The sequence below is a fragment of the Cucumis sativus genome, unplaced genomic scaffold (genome assembly GCF_000004075.3).
Source record: "Cucumis sativus cultivar 9930 unplaced genomic scaffold, Cucumber_9930_V3 scaffold120, whole genome shotgun sequence".
In the NCBI taxonomy this organism is placed as follows: domain Eukaryota; kingdom Viridiplantae; phylum Streptophyta; class Magnoliopsida; order Cucurbitales; family Cucurbitaceae; genus Cucumis; species Cucumis sativus.
In genome coordinates this window covers 49,426-58,069 of record NW_022279526.1, presented here as the reverse complement: position 1 = coordinate 58,069, position 8,644 = coordinate 49,426, and the positions used below count along the sequence as shown (strand labels likewise).

The 8,644-nt window shown below is 38.2% G+C and overlaps 1 long non-coding RNA gene across 1 annotated transcript; it reads right to left on the bottom strand.

The window, feature by feature from the left end:
• Positions 1-2,831: 2,831 nt before the first annotated feature.
• Positions 2,832-3,390, bottom strand: LOC116405590. The gene is made up of 2 exons (XR_004218693.1): positions 3,050-3,390; positions 2,832-2,885 (listed from the first exon to the last, which is right to left on the bottom strand). It is a non-coding gene; the product is annotated as an uncharacterized LOC116405590 (long non-coding RNA).
• Between the last annotated feature and the right edge of the window lie 5,254 nt (positions 3,391-8,644).

Sequence of the window (8,644 nt, the reverse complement as noted above, 5' to 3'; positions counted from 1 at the left end):
GTTAGCAGCAAGCCGAGAGGCTTTCGAACTATTAACCCCCACAAGAAAAATTAAGCTTTTAGCAAGATTAGCAAACAGTCCGAAAGCTCACCAAACCTCTTAATAGTCTCTTTTATGAAACTCATAGAATGATTATCAGCAGTACAAAAGATCATCAGGTCATCTAAAAGTAAGATGAGTTAATCTGACCTTCTCACAAAACTAGTGGAATTGAAAATTCTGAGGTAGGCTGTTCAACATGCGAGAAAGCACCTCCATGACCATCACAAATAAGAACGGGGATAAAAGGTCACCTTGTCTAAGTCCTTTCCTCCCATGGAAAAAACCTTCCAACGATCCATTAATCATAATGGAGAACATCAGAGAGGTCACACACGCTCGAACCCAACTCACAAATCTTAAAGGCGTACCTATGGCAATCAGCAGGCCAAAGAGGAAATCCCAATTAACATAATCATAAGCTTTTTGGAGGTCAACCTTCATAGTGCACCGAGGTTTACCTCTGTGCAAATGGTATGCCCCTACAAGCTCCTGACAAAGAAGAATATTGTCAATAATACTCCTCCCAGGGATGAAAGCTGGCTGATTTCCACTAACAAAAGAAGGAAGCCACACACGAAGCCTATCTGCCAATATTCTTGAAATGCACTTATAAATAACGCTACAACAAGATATAGGGCTGAAATCCTCCAATCGATTAACACCATTCCTTTTAGGAATAAGTGTAATAGCAGTCGTATTCACCCCTTGAGGGAAGTAATTGGTCTCAAAGAAGTGTAAGACGACATCACAGAAGCCCTCTCCAACCACTGTCCAAGCTCCTTTGAAGAAGCCAACTGAATACCCATCACGGCCTGGAGCCTTTCCACCATCCATGGAGAACAGAACACGTCTCACTTCCTTCCTGCCAATAGGCGACTGGAGGGCCTGGCAACACTCCTCAGTCCATCTAAACTGAACAATCTCCTCAATACAAGTAGAGAGCTCTCTATAGCTAATATTCTGAGAACCAGACTATCTTTGAAATAATTCACTACCACCTGAGTCACCTGATCATGGTTAGTCAACCAATTTCCATCTGGGTCAATAACTGATCTCAAAGCATTGCTGCTCTGCCTTGATCGAACATATCGATGAAAAAAGGCAGTATTTGGTCATCTAGCTTCAACCATCTGATTTGCGACTTCTGGCGCATAGCGGCTTCCTCCACTCTAACCGCTTTCCAAAAGTTTATCGTGGCTAAGCTCGCGTGATTAGTCGCCTCCTCCTCGACAGAGAGTTCGTCTCCATCTCTCTTTAAGCTCGGTCCATGGTATCATTGGCAAGACGAACATCCTCACTGATGGTTCGGATATGCCTACCAAAATGTCTGCGAAGAATCGACTTGAGATTTCTTAAGTTCCTTACACTATTCACAATTGGAGAAACTCTAGTATCTTTGGTCCAAGCAGAGGACACAACATCCATAAAGGACGCTTCTTCAACCCAATGGTTAAAGAAACGAAAAGAGACCACTTGTTGGCTTCGCTGATTACTGGGATAGACAAGTATGGAAGAATGATCAGAAATACCCCACGGAGGACGTTAACCCACATGTTAGGCCATGTACTAAGCCCCTCATCATTCACTAGGATACGATCAAGTCTCCTCATCAAACCCAACCCATGTATCTTACTAGTCCAAGTAAACCAGTTCCCCTGGACCGCGGGTTCAACAAGGTCCGCCTCTCGAATAGCCATGTCAAACTCCTCCATATCCTCCACGTTCGGAGCACCCCCGAAGGCTTCAGAGTGGAGTCTGATGGTGTTAAAATCACCAAAGACCATACCCGGTCCTCTCCAACCAGCAGAGATCTAGTTATTCGCCTCCATAAAACACGTCTCTCGATATTACTATTAGAGGCATACACACACAGAACCTCTACCTTCTCCCCAGAGATCAAATCTGTTATTACACCAGAAATAAACTGGTCGACAACCTCGTTAGTCGTGAACACGAATCTGTTACGTTTCCACATAATCCACATCCGACCTACTCCACTATTGCTGTAGTTACTAATGAACCCCTACGAATCACTAAATCTTCTAGATATCGAGACAAAGTTCTCCTCTCGAACTCTAGTATCCAGGATGCAATAGAAACCCACCGTAGACACGGCTAAGAAGTCCTTCACCGCTCTACACTTTACAGGGCTATTAAGGCCCCGCACGTTCCACGTACACCAACTAACCATGAGGTCGTATGGGAGCCGCCTCTCCATAGGAATTACATCACCTGTAGTACTCAAAACGACCATAGAAGAGTCATCTACTCGTAAGGGAGGAGGGGAGCCATCCACTATAGATAAAGGCCATTTATCTCCTTTATCCACCTCCATGAGGTTGTTAAAGGAGTTAGTGATACTCACTTCCGCCCTTTTCCCTCTGTCCCAAATAGAGATCATTCCCCTATTTTTCCTGTCAACTGGGGTAAATTCCTCCGATTTACCTCCACCTTTTCAGGCAGTTTATGGGTAATCTAATTGAAGGGTAATCAAGAACCCTCTCAGAACCATATTTCTCCAAAAGCCTTTTGGTTATCTAATTGAAGGGAATAAAAAAGCCAAAAAATTGTTAAAATGTACAATTAAATGAATAAGAAATTCAAATATCATGTGAAGTAGAGATCATCTTCTTCCACCTACCTAACCTTATAAGTCTCCTGATATTCTCCGACCTGCATCAAAATGTTTGAAATAATCATAAGTGTAGACAAATCATATAATATACAAACATAAATGGGTTTGTGTTCATTCTCCCTCACCTCTTCTCTCATAATTGTTGTTTTTTTTTATCAACAGACATTTCTTCATCAAGTGCAGAGTTTAGAGTATCCCTCACGGTCATCTGTGCTATCCGGGACAAATTTTGGTTTAAAATGGTTAGTCTTTTGTTTTCAAACAACATCAAGCAGTAAGATGGACGACCATTTCTCAACCATAATACAACCGTATAAGCCAAGAGAAATAGGAAGGTAGAGAAAGTTAATGGAAAATAGTTACATTACTCACCTACTGTGTGACAGTAGGGAAAATACGGTCCCGTATAAGCCATATCTCCTTCTATCAATCTGTATCATCTCATATCAATCATCAACTCCATTGGATTTGTAAGGAGAACCCAAAGCACCATGTGATATATGGACTTTCCCCAACTTTATACGTGAAGAGGGAAGAGGAATTAATTTCTAACCTCTTCATGCGTGAGGTTCAAATTTCTAACCCAAAAAACCCAAAGCACCATGAGCAATACGTCGCTTCTATACAAATACAAAAGGTTCAAATCACAAATCAAGATATCTTCATACGTGAATGAGAATTAATTTCTAATCTCTAAATAAAGAAGGATGGAGTTTTCGTTATAGAGAAGCGACGATGGATGACATTTTCGAAGGAGCCCGACTTGAAGCACGGTGGATGGCAGACGGAGATTTGAGTGTGAAGAGATGGAATTAATCTTCGGTGGCGATTTCGAATGGTGATTTCGAACGAGTGTGAAGACCAATTTCGAATCACGTCAAGAATGGGTGTGGGATAGGGCTTCCCCAACTTCAAGAACGGTGATTTCAGTTGGAGATTTCAAAAACTCAAGCGCGACGACAATGTGAAGGTTGGAGATTTCGAAAATGCTTAGGCGTGAAGAAGAAGAAGATGCGTTTTAATTTCTAGGGCAAAAGGATTAATTCTCACCTAATTATTAACGCGTGTTTCCTTTTTTTTTTTTATTTAATCGAACTTGACGTTTTTAAAACGTCAAGAACAACCGCTCTCTTGATGTTTAGAAAATGTAAAAAATGTCAAATTTATAAAAATACTTGACGTTTTAAAACTTCAAGAATTTAATAGATATTACTTGACGTTTTTAAAACGTCAAGGATAAATAATATTACTTGACGTTTAAAAAGGTCAAGAAAGTTGAAGAGCATCTCCGCCTTTTCATAGAAATTCTTGACGTTTTTTCTTTGAAATCATCGCTTTCTTGATTTGGAGAAGCATAAAACAAACTTGTATAATTGATTCCACAATGGAGGTAGAATACGTAGCAACTTTTGAAAGCAACAAGAGAAGCATTATGGCTAAGAAAATTTCTTGACAGATCTGGAAGTCGTTCCAAATATGCATCTGTCAATCAATTTATACTGTCACAACAGTGGTGCAGTTGCAAATTCAGAGAACCTAAAAGCCGTAAACGGGGAAAACATATCGAACGTAAGTACCATCTTATCAGGAAAATTGTACATCGTGGTGACGTTGTAGTAACCCATATTTTTTCAGAGAAACTGTGGATGCCGCCCGCTTTGTAGTTAGTACAAACGAGGTGATTCTGAATCGTTCCAGTACATACATGAATGACCCGTTAGTTAACGAATGTTGATTAACTCAGTCTATAAGAATTTAGTCAATTAATCTTGAATCATTGGAGTTCATGATATATAGGTCCATTAGGTTCCCTTGCTAGCTCATATGGAATAAACTTAAAACAGTGTGATGGAATAAGTCGAATTGTTCGAATTGGGATAAGAGAGAGAAACTAACAAGTATATGTGTTATAGCCATCAAATTTCATATTAGAAATAGAGCTTTGAGTTGTTGGGCTTTAGTATTCCATGGACATGCAATTTTGCATGGAAAATCCTTATAAATAGGGCCATTGACCTCATTTGATGGGTTGGCTATTGAATTTGGGCTCTTGTACCAAATTGGATTTCTTTTTCTTATTTACATAGAAAAAAAAATTACCAAGCCCATTTCTTTTTCCATCTATTTCTTTCTCTCGGTACTGAGTCTAGAGGATAGTAGGTGAACCCTATTTTAGAATATATTGAAGGATGAAACGTAACTCTTTCACGGAAGTGGGGGCTCTCCACTCCTTAAAAGCTCACAACTTATGTTCGTCCATTCAAATCTTTCTACATTCGATGATGTGACCAGAAAATTGATACGCTATTTAGCAAAAACACTTTTCTCTTTCTTGAAATATAACTGATTATGTTGGAGCTTGTCAAAGTCAAACTCTTCGACACGCTCTTCCATTTGTGCGATAGAACTTGAAGAGCTACTTCCACGTTCAAAACTACCTACTTTGGTGTTTTATGTTCTAACGAATCAACCCTCAGCGCCAATTCATTTATGGGTAGTTTGTCTATTTAGGCATTCAATGCGTCTATTTCTCTTACTTTTTCTTTAAACATCTCAAGTTGGGTCTGGAGAAATCTTACTTCGTTTGGCAATTCTTTCATATCCAAGAATTCCTCTTCAATCTCAGTCAGTCGCTCAGATTGCAACTTTGATAGTTGTTTCATTGTCGACATAATTGCATCTCGCTTAGCCAAGGAGATAACAAAGCTTTAATACCACTTGTCACAAAATGCAACTTTTCAAATATGGGACAGGCGGTTGTGCAACACTTGTTCTAAATTGAGAACAAGGCAACCTTGTGAAATTTGAAAGTTGCGGACAAATTTGTGGTACGATGTAGCCTCGCTTCATCTTTTGAGAGAAATTGGTTTTATAAAACGTGAGAGATAAAGAAAAACATCGATAACATCCTTGAAGAAAAAATTGAATATTGTCAATTGCAAAGAAAGCTTAGATTTGCAAAAATCACAATAGGCTTAGTTGGGGATTCAACTACCATGCCTCCCCTATAATACATCTTAAACTTTTTTAGCATTGACAACCTTGCATATGAAAATTGCGAAACGACGCACCTTAGGTCGGTGACAACAAAAGGAAAGCAGTTGACTAAACTAAGTACAAAGCATAAAGATAAAGTGGTTTGAGGATATTCGAGCACGCGACCATAGGCAAATAATGCCTTGGACAAGCATACTTGTGACACTCTACGTGCCACAATCGCAATCTTTCAAACATGGAACGGACAATTGTAGAACACTTGTTTTGCTCAGTCAATAAGTCAGTCATGTAAAATCCGAAAATCACGAACAAACTCACGAATATGATATAACCTCCCTTCCCGTTCATGAAAAAATTGTTTTAAAACATGTGAGAGAGAATATCATTAAAAACATCATTAAAGAAAGCGTTGAAGACTTTCAATTGCAAATAAAAATTTGATTATAAAGAATACGATAAGATATGGTTGGGGATTCAACTATTGGGTCTCTCCTATAGTACAGTTTAGACTTTTTGAGCTTTGACAGGTTTGCAAATGAAAATGTGTGACACCTCACACCCTAGGTCTATGACGTAAAAAGGAAAGCAATAGACTAAACTAAATACAAGACATAAAGAAAATGTGATTTGGGGGTATTTGGGCATGTGGCCATAGATAAACAACGCCTTAAACAAGCATGCTGGTGAGAACAGAAGCTTATAGTTAGCATATATTAAGATTAAGTTATATTTGATATCTATCAATGAAATAGTAAGTTTTTCAAAGTTAACGGTGTTATAACTTAAAACTGACTATTTCATGTTCTAGTCTTTTGTAAACTCTTTACATAGATGTCCACACTTTCATGTCTCTAGGATTTAGGATCACATCGTTTATACTAAATACAAAGCAAACTGCATTCATTGTGTCCTGGAATAGGTGCCTAACTTTATTCGTACAATCTATACTATTTAGGCTCTATACTTAAACTTGATCAACTTTTATGTCTCTACATAAAGTTCAAGTTTACTTAATAGTAACTTCGGGTCCTTAGTTTATTGGCTTTAAGATTATAGTATCAATAACGACTGTATTGAATAGATTATGATTACAACGAATTTTAGGACATAAATTACAACATCTAGTTCTTACAACTTTTGATTCTAGAGTGTCAACTCTTGTCAACAACTCTTAAATGGGTAATCCATCGAGATGATCGATCATTGCAGCAATAGTGTTAGTGATATATATTAAACCACCAATTGTACCTCTGTAATTATCATAAAAATAATAAAACTACAAACACAATGCTTTTCTTTCGATTCTTGAAGGGCATGTTGAGATATGTGGAGTCCCACAATTGAAAAACCAAGGAAACTTAGACTCCTTATAAAATAGATGAGCTACTCCTCTCATTGCCAATTGGTATTGTGATGAAACCTCATACTTTGGTAATATATAATTAAATTTACCTTCAACCACTAGCTTAAGCTTTTAGTTGAATTTGGGGTTTAATATGGTATTAGAGCTGGTGGATTTAATTTGGGGTTTAATTTCTTCAAGGCAGGTTTCCAAGAAGCGAATTGAGTTAGGAACTTTCATTAGGTAGAGCATTTGCTCTTCAACCTTTACCAGTCGGTCCACATGGGCCTTGGCCGACTATTTTGTTATGGACATGTTTACATTTTAATTGTTAATAAGCCAACTTAGGCTATCACACCCCACCACGAGCACCTACTTGCGTGGCTCGAGATATGGCGTGAAGCCAATCGATAGCACCCATGTCAAGGATGACACCATCTGACCCTTAGCCTGAACCTTTAAACTCTAAACAACAGCGGAAACATAACACATAAATTTTACTAAAACCAATTGGGCTAAACCTTTTTCATTTAACAACCTTAGACAAGTTTTACATAGACAAAAAGTAATCTTATTTATCTAGAACAAAACTTATAAAACCTTCCCAAAAGCCTAAGTCTGATAGCACAAAAGACTAATTTATCATTAGTACAAAATAACAGGACACATACGATAACAAAATGAAATCCTTCAGTAGACAGGTAGCAGCAAGTTAGGCTTAGAGGACACGATCTCTACCTAGAAAGTGGAAAACATTTTGAATATTATGCATTTTGAAGAGTAAACAATATGTTGAATAAATACCTTTAAACAATAACACGCTTGAAAGACTGTTCATAACATAACTTAAACATTTTATCATAAATCCGTCATAAATCATGACTTAAGAACATGCTTGAAATCACTTTAAATAAAACATTTTCCACTCACAGATACAAGCTCAAATCCTTGGTTTATAAATTTGTATGATCTTCTCATGTCCTGAAATAATGGTAAAATAGTACAATTAATTATCTTTTGCCAAGAAAATATCAAAAGTATACTTAAAAACTAAAAAAATTACCAAAAATAGCTCAACACGCAATATGACACTGCCTGGCACGAATGGGTGGGCGCAGGGCCTTGGTTGCGCTGGCTACTGTGTGTGAATCTCACAAGAGGCTTTTCACGCGCGTTGGGCATGCCCGCGTGCTAACCTTCACACACAAGCACATTGTGAACCTCACTTGGTTGTGTGCTTGGCATTTCGTGTAGCCCTCCTCGTGTGCATTCTTGGCTAGTGCATTTCTTGTGTCACAATCGCGAGCTTTCAAACACGAGAGGAGCGATTATGTTGCACTTGTTTTACGTAGACAACAAGTTAGCTGATCAAAATCCAAAAACCACGGACAAACACATGATACGATGTAGCCTCTCTTCACGTTCTTGAGAAAATGTTTTATAAAACGTGAGGAGAAAGAAATTCAATGAAAATATCGTTAAAGCAAGCATTGAAGACTGTCAATTGCAAAGAAAAACTTTGATTGCGAAGAGTGCAACAAGGCTTGGACAGGGATTCAACTACTATGTCCCATCTATAATACATTTTAGACTTTTTTAGTTCTGGTAGGCTTGCATAAGAAAAAGCC